At 51.0% G+C, this 14,304-nt stretch overlaps 1 long non-coding RNA gene across 1 annotated transcript in view; it reads right to left on the reverse strand.

Annotated features, from left to right (window-relative positions):
- Positions 1-3,487: 3,487 nt before the first annotated feature.
- LOC308497395 overlaps positions 3,488-14,304 on the reverse strand; it is a 30,512-nt gene continuing 19,695 nt past the window's right edge. The window contains exon 6 of the long non-coding RNA XR_013993319.1: positions 3,488-6,919. This is a non-coding gene — a long non-coding RNA (uncharacterized lncRNA). The remainder of the gene's footprint in view (positions 6,920-14,304) is intronic.

A 14,304-nucleotide genomic window follows, 5' to 3' on the forward strand; every position in this document is an offset into this window, starting at 1 on the left:
ATTTAAGATGTACAACGTCATTTTGATATATGTGTGCATTGTGAAATAATGCTACCTATGATCAAAGTGATCAGGTAGTTACCCTTGATCTTAGCCAAAAGGCTGAGAAGCGATATAATCAAGCTAGTTAACATATCTATCACCTCATATAGTTACCCTTTCCTTTCTTCCTTCCTTCTTTCCTTTCTTCTTTCCTTCCTTCCTTCCTTCCTTCCTTCCTTCCTTCCTTCCTTCCTTCCTTCCTTCCTTCCTTCCTTTCTATCTTTTTTGGTGAGAACAATTAAGATATGCTCTCTTAGCAAATGTCTAATACCCAACATAGCCCTGCTAACCAGTCCCCATGCTGTACATTAGATCACCAGAACCTATTCATGCTTCATATCTGAAACTTTGTACCCCTTGAACAACATTTCCCTCATCTCCCAGTCACTGGGAACCACCATTCTACTCTCTGCTTCTAAGGGTTCATCTTTTTTAGATTCCACCTACAAGTGATATTATGCAGTATTTGTCTTTCTGTGACTGGCTTATTTCACTCAGCATAATGTCCTCCAGGTTCATTCATGTTGTCACAAGTGACAAGATTCCCTTCTTTTTAAAGGCTGAATAATATTTCGTTATATATGTGTGTGCGTATATATATATATTTTTTTCTTTATCCGTTTATCTGTCAGTGGACATTTAGGTTGTTTCCATGTCTTGACTATTGTAAACAATGCTGCAGTGAACATGGGGTGTGGATATCTCTTCAAAATAGTGATTTCATTTCCATTGGACGCGTACCCAGCAGTGGGATTGCTAGATCACGTGTTATTTCTATTTTTAATTTTTTGAGGAGCTTTCATACTGTTTTTCATAGCGGCTGGTGCCACTTTTTAAAATAAATAATGTCATATACACAGTCTTAAAGCCAAATATATGGGGTAGGCACTACCATCCACATTTGACAGGTAAGACTCAGGTTTAATGCTGGGATTCAAAGCAAGATCTTCCAGGTTCCAGAGCCTGTGCTCTTTCCTTTACTTTAGTGCTTCTTAAATTTTAAACCACCTGGATGGCCTTATTAAAATGCAGATTGTTTTCAATAGATCTGGGTTGGGGCCTGAGATTCTGCAGTTCTAAGGAGTTTCCACTGACGTGGATAGATCACACTTTGCGTCACAAGACTCTGCGTGATACTTCACTTTTTCTCAGAGAGGTTAAGTAACTCACCCAGGTCATACAGCTGGTCCATTCTCGAACCAGTGTTTTTGAACACAGGTCTATTTGATGTCAGAAACTACTCTCTTGGTCATTAAGATATGCTGTCTCCCTCTATCGGCAGAAAACAGGGCCCCGGGTTCCATTTGGGGATTAAAGGAAAAATCTAATCCCTGGTCAATAGACAGGAGCCAGAAAAACTAAGAGGGTTACAAAGACAGGGCGTCTGGCAGAGGGAAAAAGACCAAGTCTCAGTTACCAGACTGGGGCACAGGGTGGGGCCCAAGTCTTAGGAACAAGATAGAAGCTAAGTTTCTAGAACAAGCAAGGGCACAGCAGCAAGGATAACTTGATGCTGAGACCCCAACTGTAGACAAGAGCTCAATCTATCCTTCCTGCCTGGGGCCTGAAATGGGGCCATATTTGGGAGCAGGAATGACCCTACAGGTATGACGAGGCATGGGAGAGGAGAAAAAAGTGCAGGGTGGGAGCCAGGCCACCGTTCATACCCTCCTCCCCCTTCCTAAGGCTACCACTATCCTTTGATAGGCCCCATCCTCTGCATTCTCTTTTACTACTGTCTGTTCTCTTGATTTCAAGCCTTCCTCCCACCCCAGTCCCCCACATGCACATTCCCTGTTTGCAAGGAAAGAACGGTTCCATTTTTCAGGCCCGTATCCTACTGACTTTGCTCTGTCAGGATCTATAACAATTGCCTTAGAATTTTCTTTCCTTTTTTCCATCCTGACTTGTTGCCTTCGATTGGCCAGGGCATAGGTCTCTGGGAAGTGGCAGAAACCAGAAATGCTAGTATTGACTCAATCCGGGGGTCTGCAGTGGGGAGCGGGGGACCCATGGGAGCAGCACAGAGTAGGATAACAGTAGGGGGCAGAGTATTTCAGCTACTTCTGGGCTCATGCTCGCATCAGGAATCCAGCCCTCCACCTATGCCAGCTGCCAGCTCAAGGGATACTTCAGCGTCATCAGCTATATTAGGAGCTTGCTCAGAACTTTTGATTGACTTTTAGCTAAGGGCCACTTCAGGACTTCCACAACAAAGGACAGGTACAAATGTGACCTAAAGGATAAGTTACAGAGCCCCAAACCAAAAAAATGACCAATAATTTTCCGAGCATGAAAAATGTGACAATTCAGAACTGGCTTTGCAAAACAAATGATCAGGTATCACTATGTCAGTGTTACCGTTGTAAGAGAAAACAAACAAACAAACAAAAACCTATTTTTCACAACAGAGACAGATAATAGCCTCTGCTATCTTAGGTTAATTTCCCATGATCTGAGAGCCCACCATGTACCTACAATCACTTGTGTCCCCAGGCAGAGTGTCTCTGTCCAAGTGACCCCTACTCCTGAAAGGAGAATGTCAAGGGGCAAAGAGAAGCTGAGACAGAAAGGGAGTGTTTGCCGGCATCCTCTTACAGATTCTTCCTCAACCTCTCTGATTCATTTTTCAATTCATTTTGGTTCATTTTTGAAAGCTGATTACTATTTAGCCTCTGAAGACGCTGGTAAAGGAGGCGCCCTTGGCATCATTCATGACTTGAGAAGCCTCCCAAAACTACAAACATTTCATTTTTGTATATCCCAGTAAAAAAAAAATCCCAATATGTATTTTATACATTACATAAAAGGGTCGAGATGGTATATTCCAGCTACTGACCATGGTTACCTTTGTGGATTGGGACTACGAATAGTAAGAGGGGCTTCACTTCTTTTGCCTTTAAAACATTCATTGTTTGAATTTTTAAAGTAATGAACATTACGTTTTTAAAACTTGTTTTTAATTACAGTTAACATACTTATATTAGTTTCAGATGCGCCACATAGTGATTCAACATTTATATACCTTACAAAGTGGTCACCACAATAAGTGTAGTAACCACCTAGCAAGGTATATAATCGTTATATTATTGACTCTCTTCCCTATGCTATACATTACATCCCGTGAGCATTGCTTTATAACTTGGGGGGAAGAAAGGAGGAGGAGTAAGGGAGAGAGGAAGGAAGGAGAAAGAGATTTGAGAAAGAGAAAAAAAGACAGAAAGACAAAGCACAGAGAGGAAGGGAGGGAGGAAAGGAGGGAAAGGAGGGAAAGAGAGAGAGAGGGAGAGAGAGAGAGAGAGAGAGGGAGAGAGAGAGAGAGAGAGAGGAGCTACCTCCACCCTCTCCCTGAATGAAGTCCAGGGAATCTCATCTATGTCCCACATCCTGCAGGAACAATTGGAGCCCTCATAGGAACAGAGAACAGCAGCTGTTCACGCTCTTTGGTACATTATTCATCATGTATTTTATTTAGATTTGTCAGAGTTGAAAGAGCTCAAGATAAAAATATACGTAATAAATTTTGGCCATTTAAAATTTCAAAACAATGAACAACATTTAAGGAGACTAGAGGGAGGGCCGGGGACAGACATAAAAAGAACGTATTGGGCCAGAAAGAAACAGTAGTTTCATACCAGGCTTCTTAAAAACCCTGGGGGCTGCTACTCCTAGGTTGAGCTAGTGTGACAACCTTGCTTCCTTAGAGGCTGGGCCAGAAAGGTAGGCACAGAGCCTTTGTCTCCCTTATTTCCACCTCTTGCTTACCTTCCACAGAAATCGCCCTAATTGCCCTCTCCCCATGCTGCCCTGCCGTCAGTGCCCTGCCTCTGCATTCCTACATTTATATTTGTATTTATATCAGAAATTCATTTATTTTGTACATATTAACTGTTTCCACTCTGGACCTGTGATCCTGTTGGCCATGTGTTCATTGATCTGAAACCTCTTTAAGGACAAAGAATCCTCAGACCTGCGTCTTTACCCCTCGCAGTGTCTAGGGGCTGCCTGGTCCACAGAGGGTGCGCAGTGACCTTCTCATCCCCTCCAGTCACCTCTCTACACTCTTCTCCAGTGACATTGCCAGAAGCCAGAAAGACCATTGTTAGCAGATGACCACGCAGGCACGTCTGTCTAATTCTAGCCAAGGTCATGGGGGAAAGGACAGAGCCTGGGGAACTGTGGCCTCTTCTCTGAAAGGACGCAGGGCTAATAATAGGAGGGAAGATTAGGGAGGGATTTGAACTGCATTGTTATCTCACAGGAATGGCTTTTGAGAGCCATTTTTTCCAAGCTCTTCCAAGAGCTGCACCCCTCCCTCCTCTGCCCTATGTCTGTAGGAGTGCTCACCATCTTTCACCACTTCTCTCTCTTCTCTTTCCACCTGCTCTTCTCTGTTAAAGCCCATCCATTCCCTCTTCCTCCTCCTGTCCCCCTCCCCACCTTCCTCTCCAGTCTTGCTAATTCCTCATCCCTTTTTTCTTCCTATGCTCCTGTCTCCTGCACTTATTCTTCCTACTTCTCTGCCTTGCCCTGCTTCCTCCTACCACTTTCTACAGGTCCTTCCCACTTATCCTTCTTCCCACTTATTACATCTCCCTCCTGCCACTTTGCCCCACTCCCTCTCTTCCCAGGCTCCTCACTGTCTTCGGCTTTAGGAGCCAGATTTCGTTTTCAGGCTGGTGGCTTTTGTCTCCCTTTCCTAAGACACTTAGCCTCGTTTCTTGTCTGCTCCTCCCTCTGCCCTGTTGCTATGCCATCCCTCAAAGCTGAGCTGGACAAGCGCAAGTAGCAGAGGCTAAGGTGGGCTGACAGCCTCCTCCCCTAATAACTAGCAATCATCACCACCAGACGCCAGGCATAGGGACACCTCTGAAAACAAGACCCAGGATGTGCAGCCCATGGGAGACACCTCCCCAAGCCCAACCAGAGCTATTCTTAGGAACCTAGTACCACAAAAGGGCCTTTTGCTTTGTTTCACACCACCCCCATGTTGCTGCTCTTGACAGCCAAGGTTGTAATCTCAGAGACAAGGGGCCCAGGCACGGAGAGGCTGGGCTGGAACTTGTACCCCCTGCCCTGACTTCTCAGAGCCATGAGACTCTACCCTTGGGGCAAGGTCACCTCCCCTCACAATACACATAGACACACCGTACACAGCTCTGTCACTTTCTGCAGTCTTGGCCTATTCATTCCTCAGCTGAACCGTCACTCTGCCAGCCCCACTTTCTGCTCCTCTGCTGTACATCCTGGCGTGCCCCTCTCTCCAGTTCCCCACGGACTCTTTCCTGGCTCTCCCCCACCCCAACAAGCCAACTACCTCATCATCTTGCTTTCTTCCCACTCTTCCTGCTCAGAATGAGTTGGGCTCTTTTTATCTAGTAAATCCATAGCCCTTTGATAAAGGCCTTTCTTTCCTTGCTGCAGGTGGGGAAACTAAGACCCCAGCTCTGGTTCCTTCAGACACCAAGGAGCCTGACCAGCTCTCGGTCCCTAGTCCAGTCCATGGTTCTGAGGCCATCTGGCAGTCAGCCTGCCTGCTGCCCCTGAGAAGCTCCCATGAGAGAAAACAGCAGCCAGTTCCCCATGATCCCCCATTCCAAATCAGACCCTAGGAGGTCACTTTGCACCACCATGGCTGGAAGGCCCTGCGTAATGTATACGTCTCTGTGCATTCTTTAGTTTCTAATATTTGTGTAGAACTTTGGGGCACGTGTGGCAAACGACTAGATTTAAAGAGCTGCACGAACCCGGGTTTGCACACCCAGCATCAGGAACATCAGAGAACGGTCAGCCTTCCTGCCACCTTCTCTCCTCTTTGAACACCGGCAAGATCCCCACTCCCAGAGACAGCCGTTACCCCACAGCTGGGCCGTGGGTTGGGGCAGGTAGAGGCACCTGTACTGTCAAACCAGTAAACTTCAAAATACTGAGGCATAACAAGCAAGCAGAAGGAGCCAAGTCACTGGTGCTAACTGTGTTTCCAGATCACTCGCCAGGGCTACGCCCTGCCCTGCAGCACTGCGTTAGTTAGTCTTCAGAATGCAGGAGGCCAAGACCTTTCTCAGGCCAGCTGAGGGCCAAAGGATGAGGGTCGGGGCTGCCCTGACCTCTGCTCCGAGCTCCCTACCTGTGTGTTGCGCTCGTGTTTGTGCATTTGTATCTGGAGATGAGGAGAGAACCAGCTGAGCCTCCCATTTATAAGTGCACTTTATAGTACTGAACTCAACTCTCCAGCTTTCCCAAACCACCCCTCAGGCTTCCAGAAAGAGAGATGGGGATAAGAAAACAGCACCAGAAAATGGAAAAGAGAATGGGGAAAAAAACAAGGGCATCTTTCCTCACTCCCTCTTCATGTGTTCGGGATTGCCTGCTCTCAAAAACAAAACAAACCATGTTACTTGGCTCTCTTCCCATTCTAGTTGCCATCTAATGTTTTTTGTTCCACTGCCAAGCTCCTCACATGCACAGTGCACACCCACTGCCTCCACTTCCTGTTCACTCATCCTTGTCTTACTACCTCCCTGCAGCCCGGCTCTGCCTTCCGACTCTACAGAAGGCACTTGCTCAAAGATCATTCAAGCTCCTCGTCTCTGTCTCCCTGACACGCTGTCTTTCTTTGGCCTCTGACACTCCAGCCACCTGTCGTTCCTCTTGAAACACTTCTGGCTTCTAGGAAACTGCCCTAGTCTCATGCTCCTTGGCTGTCTTGAGTCATCTTCTCGTTCTCAGCGGGCTTCTCTTCCTACTCCCGTCTTGGTACCATGCGTATCTCCTCAAGCTTTTCCTCTTCTCTCCAATTTTATGGCATCTTCCACTGTCCCTGAGGCAGTTGATCTCGTTTGCCAGCCCTATCTGCCAGTTTCATAATTCCAACTTCCTACAGAAATGCAAAACATCTTTTGTCAGCATGCGCAAGAAGAAGCATGTCCATCCCACTGCAAGGTCTTCTGCAAAAAGGAGGCCAGCAGCCCAGGGGGAGAGGGGGGCCTAGCAGAGGAGGACATCAGGGACAGCAAGGTGGGGAAGTGCTGCCCAAGCTTCTGAGTATGTTCAAAAGCAAGCAGTGAAGCTCCTGGCCCGCCAGCCCAGGCCGGGGAGCTGCATCAGTGCCACCCGCCAGGTAGAGCACCTGGCCCTCATGCCACAGCAGTTTGGAACCTGGCTGAGCACAGCCAGAGCTCAGCTCTACTTGGGACTCAACCAGTGGACACCCTGCCTCTCGCCAACGGCCCCTAGTCCCTTGTGGCTGCAGCCGGTCAGGGCCGCATGCCTTACTCCCCCAACTCCCATCTCCATTTCTGGGCCCCCGTGTCCCCTTGTTGTGCCTCTACCTCCGCCATCTTTTTCGCTTCAGTCACCCTTCAAGACTTCAGTGAGCTCAGGGACCCATCTCTTTTTGCCTCAGTCCCCATTGTTTCGGGGCCTGTTTCTCAGGCCTTCTGTGTCTCAGGGCTCCCCTCTGCTCACAGCCTCCTGGCTACACCGCCTCTTTGCCGTCTCCTGGCAGCCCCATCCTTTCTCTCTGGGCTTCCCACCACCTCAGGGCCTGCTGTCTCCATCTTATCTCAGGTCACTGGGGGCTCGCGACCTACCCTGCCCATCTCCTGCCTCCTGACACTTTTCTGGGTGACCCATCCTTTCACTGTGGGGAGGGGCAGAGGACCCCAGAGGGACTTACTTGACCCAGAGAACTGAAGCTGACCTGGCCGCCTCTCCAGCAGGACCCCTTGTGAGGAGTAAAGGCACCAGGCTTCAGGGGTGGGAGATGTGTGGCCCCAGCCTCATGAAGGGTCCCCGCACACCCTGCCAGAAACCTTTCCAGCTGAAATGGGGCTGGATGTGGAGTGCTTGGACTTGGAATAGGTGAGGGCAGAGGACTCAGCCGCCTGGTCCGAGCGGTCCTGGTGCCCCAGGAGCGCGCATGGGCCTTACCCTGCAGGTGCCCAGCTCCATCCTGTCCTGCATTCTTTCCTCTGTCACCAATCCACAAGCTTATCTTTCTTGTATCTTTCTTACCCTCAGAGGGCAACTTTGATCTGGAATAACACATTTTGGCACCAAATACTTGGAAAGCCCCCCACCCCAGGTGCTAGAGTTGTGAAATTAGCATTTCTGCTATTTGTTCAGTTTTGTTTTGTTTTTTAAGGATAAGAAATCCCAATCACTCGGAGTGAGAAAGTGTTTAAGAAACAAGGCCACTGAGCAAAGGCAGCAGTTCCAATTCGGGGGTCACTGTCCGGTTACCAAAGCACGAGCCCAGGTAGGGGTGACCCCTGGGACTTTCGATCAGGTGAAAAAGGTCATGGGAGCCCAGGTGAACTGGAGCATTTCTTGGCCTTGATCTGCTTGCTGTGAAGTGCATTTCTGCATGGCCTGGGGCTGCTGGGAGCAGGCCAGTGCAGGCCTGGGGCTTAAGGGGAGCCCTTGCGTGAAGTGGAGAGTTCCGACCACCAGAGGCCAGTGGCTGGGGCTTCTGGAGCCCCCTGTCTGCATCCCCCATGTGCTGAACAAGACAGCTCCTCACATGTGATTCTGCGCATTTTGGTATGAACAATGCAACACAGGCATAAGATAAGAATTACAAACAAGAAAACAAGAAAATCATCTTCCGTCAGATGCCCCATTGTTATCTCCAACTGCCCCCGACCACTTAGTCCTTCCTCCTGCCTGCCTAACAGTTGGCTTCTTTTTGGCTCTGTCCCCATCCTTGCCAAACATCATGTAGTCATGAGTGTTCCTTCCTCATTTCCCATGTCCATCTGTCAGCAGGCATTTTATTCCTTCCCTAGAAATCCTTCCAGCTTTGCCCTTTTCTCCTCATGTCTGTTGGCCGTGCCTCCTTCCCACCTTGCCGGCTACTCTGTCCTCCTCTCTAGTCTCCTTGCCTCCAGCCGCTTCTCCCTCAAAGCCCCAATAATAACCTCCCGATGTCACCTTGTCTGCTGTCACAGTGTCACAGTGATTGTCCCTGGTTCAGAGCTTTAGTCATTCTTCATTGCCTCCAGAATGCTGTCCATTTTGCTGGGTGAAACATGGCAGTGTCGTACAAAGTACCGTGTGGCGAGACAGACCTGGGCGTAAATCCCAGCACCACACTTGGTGCTTGATCTTGAATAAACAGCCTCTCTGAACCCCATTGCTCAACCTTAAAATGCAACTTGTAACAGGCACATGTGGGCATGAAGGAAGATGATGCCCATCAAACACCATGCGTGGTGCCCGGTAGGCACGTCATGCATGAACAGCCCTTTCCCCTCTTCTACAATATGGCCCCACCTGAAATCTCCAGACCCCTCACGGATCCTATGGGTCCTTACTACCTCACCATACCACCCCCTGCCATGGCTTGGGGCACGCTGTGATTCTCACCACCTAGACCACACCCCCATGCCCTCCCTCCAGGCCCCAGTTTCAGGCCCCCACCTTGAAACTTTTGACTGTTCCAGCCCACAATGATCAAGAGTTTCTCTGCCTCTGGGTTGTTCTGAATGTGAATCACACTGTTTAGGCCTGAACCATCCTTCCTTGGTTTCCAGTGTGTTCCTTGTGGTTTCCGGACCTGATTGGAATGCCTGTGAGTCAGAGGCCATGTAATCCTCCTGTGGCCCCCGCAGAGCTGGGTGTATAACAGGGTCAGCAAGGCGTCTGAGTCAGTGACTGACAACCCAGCTGGGAGATGGAAGGAAGAATGAGATAGGCTGGAAGCTGGGAGGGAGACACTCCTGGCAAGTTCATCAAACACCAGTGCTCCTTACCATTGCTCCAGCAGGTAGTTCAGACCCTGGGCCATAGGCATTGGTGTAGACATGTATGCACATGCACATGCACATGTGTGTCCTCATCTGCATTTATGGTGGGGAGACAGGCGATGGTCCCAGGAGGCCTGCTTAAGGAAGTGGGACTTCGGACAAAAGGAATGAAGTACAGAATCCCCTCTCTCCCCGGAAAGGGAGCTGCTGATTACCCAGCCTCGGGCTCCTCACTGAGCAATTACCATGCTCTCGAGTAAATCCCATGGTTTCTCCATATCCTGGGCTGATCCAGGCCTAGCGTATCCAGGGTGCTTGTGAGCAGAGCAGAGGTCCTCAGGTAGAGGAGCAGGGACTTGTGCTGGGTCCCTAGCTGGGGCCCCAACATAGAGAAAGCAGTGTTTAGGGCTCCAGGTCTACACACCAGACTGCCCATCCAGGACGCCGTTTTCAGTTTCTCCAATTATTTCACATCACAAGACCCTGGCCATTCTCCTTCCTAAGCCCCACTGCATCCTAAGTCTGGCTCCAGCCCAGGGGGGCTGGGACGGCTGAAGGAACCTGGGTCACCCCCATCTCTGGGGGCCTCAGTTCCCTCTGCCTTCCCTCCACACCCCAACTTCCATCCCCTAGGGCTAGTGCAGCTCCACAGGCAGCACCACCCAGGATCCCTAAGATCTTAGGGAGGATACCCCCCACAAATCCAGTTGATGGTCGCCTCTAATGGCCACACAGCCTCTACCTCAGAGCCTCTGATCCTCGCAGGTGTCCTTGGCCAATGTCACCCCTTGGCCTGGGCCACTCTGGGTGGGCTCAGCACATTGGCCTGTCATGAGAACCAGACCATGCAGTCAGGCCTCTGGTGCCTCTTCCAGCCTCAGGGCTGGGCTCTGATCCTGGACTGAGCCTGTGTCCTGGTCATGATATGTCCAAGGGCAGCCACAACCTGGGTGGAAGAGACCACAGGATCGCTGGGTCTCTGATCCCGCCAGGCCCAGACCATTCCTGGAACCCAAATGGCTTAGTGGGGCATAAGGGAGGTGTGGAGCAGAGAAGTTATGGCGGGGTAACGGCCCTACCCACCTACAGTCGAGTCTGTGTTCCTACCGGTAAAAGCTGCCACTTAGTGAGAACCCACTGTATGTGGGGGGCTGTGCTGGACGCTTATCTGTGCATGCCAGTGGTCTTAACAGCCCTGGAAGGGAAATGTGACTATCCCCATGTTACAGACGACAAAACTGACTCAAAGAGTTTCTGTGACTGACTTCAACCACACAGCGGGAAAACGCAGTGAATCTTTGTGACTCACCCCAAAGCTCACCAGGCTGCCCCTTGCATGCCCTCTGAGGCCTTGAGCCCTGGATTCAGACTGGCCGCACTCACAAAGCCACCCTTTGGGTGACTTGTAACCCTCCAAACAATCCCTGATGGCAAGATCCACCTTCCCAAACACCTCAAATGGAACTGGGCCAGTCCCAGTCCCTGCCCCCCTCCCTTTTCCAGTTGTCCACTATTGTAAAGCAGAGATTCTGGACTAGGAAGGCGGGCGGGGTACAGAAGGGGACAAAAGCTTTTGGAGCCAGGAGGAAGACAAAAGAATGACAAGGAGGAGCAGCTGTTTGTAAAGGGAAATCTGAGACAGGCACAAAGCTCAGGCCGTAATCTCAGGCTCATGTGGAGCCCGGGTAGGGGTGCCCCAAGGTCAGGGTACCTAGGGGCTGGCGGATAGGAGCATACATCCCCACTCCAGGGTGGGTCCCTTTTCTCATGTGCGCAAACTGGGGCCTCATTCCTCTTCTTGGGCCAACCTCCCTGCCTCTTTCTGCTCTTCTCCTGTTCCCATCCCTTTGGGTTTGGGGGCTTCTTTCTGATTTCCATCTTTCTACATTGGGGTCTCCTGTAATTCACCCTAGAGCACCCCTCCTTTCCCCATTCCTCGTAGCAATTTTAGCAATTTTTTCCTCTGAACTCCCACTGGCATGTTCATAGCAAGTGGCCTCTGTTTGGGCCTGATACTTGATCAGGGTGGTGACAGAGCCCAGACAAAGCAGGCACAAGGCCGGGGAGGGGAGGGGAAAGAAGGGCCGGGGAGACAGATCACCTTCCTTCCACTCCAGGCCTTATTTGGTCTACCTTGGTGAAGCAGCCCTCCCTCCAACCCCTCTTTATTTATAGCATTTTGCTCTGCTCTCCTTTGTCTTGTCTGCTATCACTCCGTAGGGCACGCTGTGCGATCCCCACCCACCCCCACCCAGTGGGGCCCTGGGCCCCTCACTCCTCCCCACCAGGAATGTGCATGTGAGCAAAGACACTGACTATAAGCCCAGGCTTGGATTTCAATTGTGCAAACAGTTGGATAGAGCTGCCCAAAGGAGGGGTCTTTATTTTGGTCACCATTAGATCCTCATTGATTAGAGCAATGCCTGGTACTCATAGGAGCCACTCAGTAAATACTTGTTGAGTGAAGGAATCGGCACAGCTGCTCCGTTTTCAGACAATAGGGTGCAGAAGGAAGAAAATCATGATGGAACCAAGAGCAGGTGCCAAAGGGCTGGGGAACGAGTAAGGGTCTTTAAGGACATCAGGCCTCCAATCTGTTTCCAGATTAGATCTCTGAGGCAGAGAGCCTAGAGGCAGGTAGGTGAGTTCTATTCTGCAATGGGGAGTAGAGAATAGTAGCACTGTACCAGTGCCCCGCCAACCCGCCAAGAGAGAAACAAATATGATTGATTAATTTGTCAAAGGTAGAAAAGGCTTCCCAACTCCGCAGCCACAGAGGCTGGCCCATGGTGAAGACACTGACTTTGAAATGGCCCAGTCGTGTCCTAAGCATCGTTGGTGCCTCTCAATTGCCTGCTTCTGTGCCTGAGCCCTGGGAAATCAGGGAGGGGCAGCAGCTTTGAGCTTGGAAAGCTGGATAGGGTGGATGAAAAGAGATTTTGCCCTTCATTGTGAGCCCTTGGGCCTAATTCCTCAGCACCTGGCAGGGCCCAGAAGGGACACCCAAAGTTTGTTTTGTGGGACACCTTAGCAGCTGGGCCCCAGCAGCTGTATACCACAGCACTGCAGAGCTGTGGCTGGACTGGGCCCGCCATCTGCATTTGTGGTCCACACCCCACTTACCTGCACCCCCTCCGCAGCGGCTCAATGCCCTCAGGCTGTGCCTTGGTTACCAAGCAGCCCCCATGGAGGCTCTCACCTGGACTTGGCCATCCCTGCTGTGCCCACCCCACTATCAAAGTGTACCTGCTCTACCCCCACCCCTGAGGCCTGTGGCTCTCCTTCCAAGCAGACAGGACTGCTAATCAGATGGGTTAACCCACATGCACTGAAGAGCTGCGTTTGGGAAGGAGGGGGGATTTCAAACCAAACCACGCAATGGTTGCCTGGACACGGAGCCAGTGAGGCTTTCACCCCGCCCCCCCGCCCCCATTGCTGGAAGAGCATGGCAATGGCTATGGCCTGTGCTCACAGACTGAGCCCCAGCTCCTTTTCCCCACCTCCTCTGTGGTGGCTCCTGAGGTCTGCAGGAAAGGGGGAGAGCTTCCCTGTCCTTCTGCTCCACCTGCCAGAATACCAGTCGCACCAGGTCTGGACAGAGACGGCCCCACAGAACACAAGAGGGTGGGTGGCCAGCTGATGACTGTCTTGGTGACAGGTCTCTATCTACAGGAGCGGTGTTATCTGTGGTTCTGAGAATGTATGGCTCTGGGCTCGGTGTTTAGTACCTGTGGGCAGAGCTAGGAAAAGGAGTCAAAGGTTCCAACAGGTAGGACCAGCTGGCAGCCGGGCCCGCTCTCCGTACAAAGTGGGTCCTTGCCTCCTCACACTCCCAGCTCTCCTCCACAGACTGGGTTCCACCCCCAGTCTGCTGAGTTTTCTCCCCATCCTTGAATTTTGCTGCCCTGACTGACTACATGGCCTTAAAGAACGCACTTCCCTTCTCCATAAAATGAAGGGCTTCGACCCATCACCAAGGCCTGTCTGGCTCTGACGCTCAGTGACATCAACATATCACCTGGCTGGTCCAAGGAAATCACCAGTACCTGAGTCAGAGACCCCATCTCCAAGCTCCCTGGTTGTTGTTCTTGTCGTGTGGGTGGGAAACCTCCTTCCAGTTGCCCCAGTCTAGCCTTGTTGCCAGGTCCCCAACTCTGCCCTACCCCTCTGCTGCTGACACTCAGCCCCCTCCCCTCTCACAGTTGGCTGCAGGACCCAAGCCAGGGAGCAGGGAGGACACTGTGCAAGTGGGGCCAGACCAGTGCTGGGGGCAAGGGGCTAAGGGGCAGCAGTGTCAGGGGCCCGAAGAGCCCTGGGAGAGGGCCAGGGCCCTGCCTGCCTGAGGTTACGGTGGTCTGGTCAGTTGTGGTCAGTTCCCTCTTCTGCTAGCTGTGGAATGTGAGGCCTGGCCTGGGAGATATTTTGGCTGCACTTTGAGCCATCTCCGCCCCCTGGAACTCAGACCCTGCACACTCCATGCCATAACAATGACGACCACTTCCAATTGTTTCCT

The sequence above is a fragment of the Rhinolophus hipposideros genome, assembly GCF_964194185.1.
Source record: "Rhinolophus hipposideros genome assembly, chromosome: 5".
NCBI lineage: Eukaryota > Metazoa > Chordata > Mammalia > Chiroptera > Rhinolophidae > Rhinolophus > Rhinolophus hipposideros.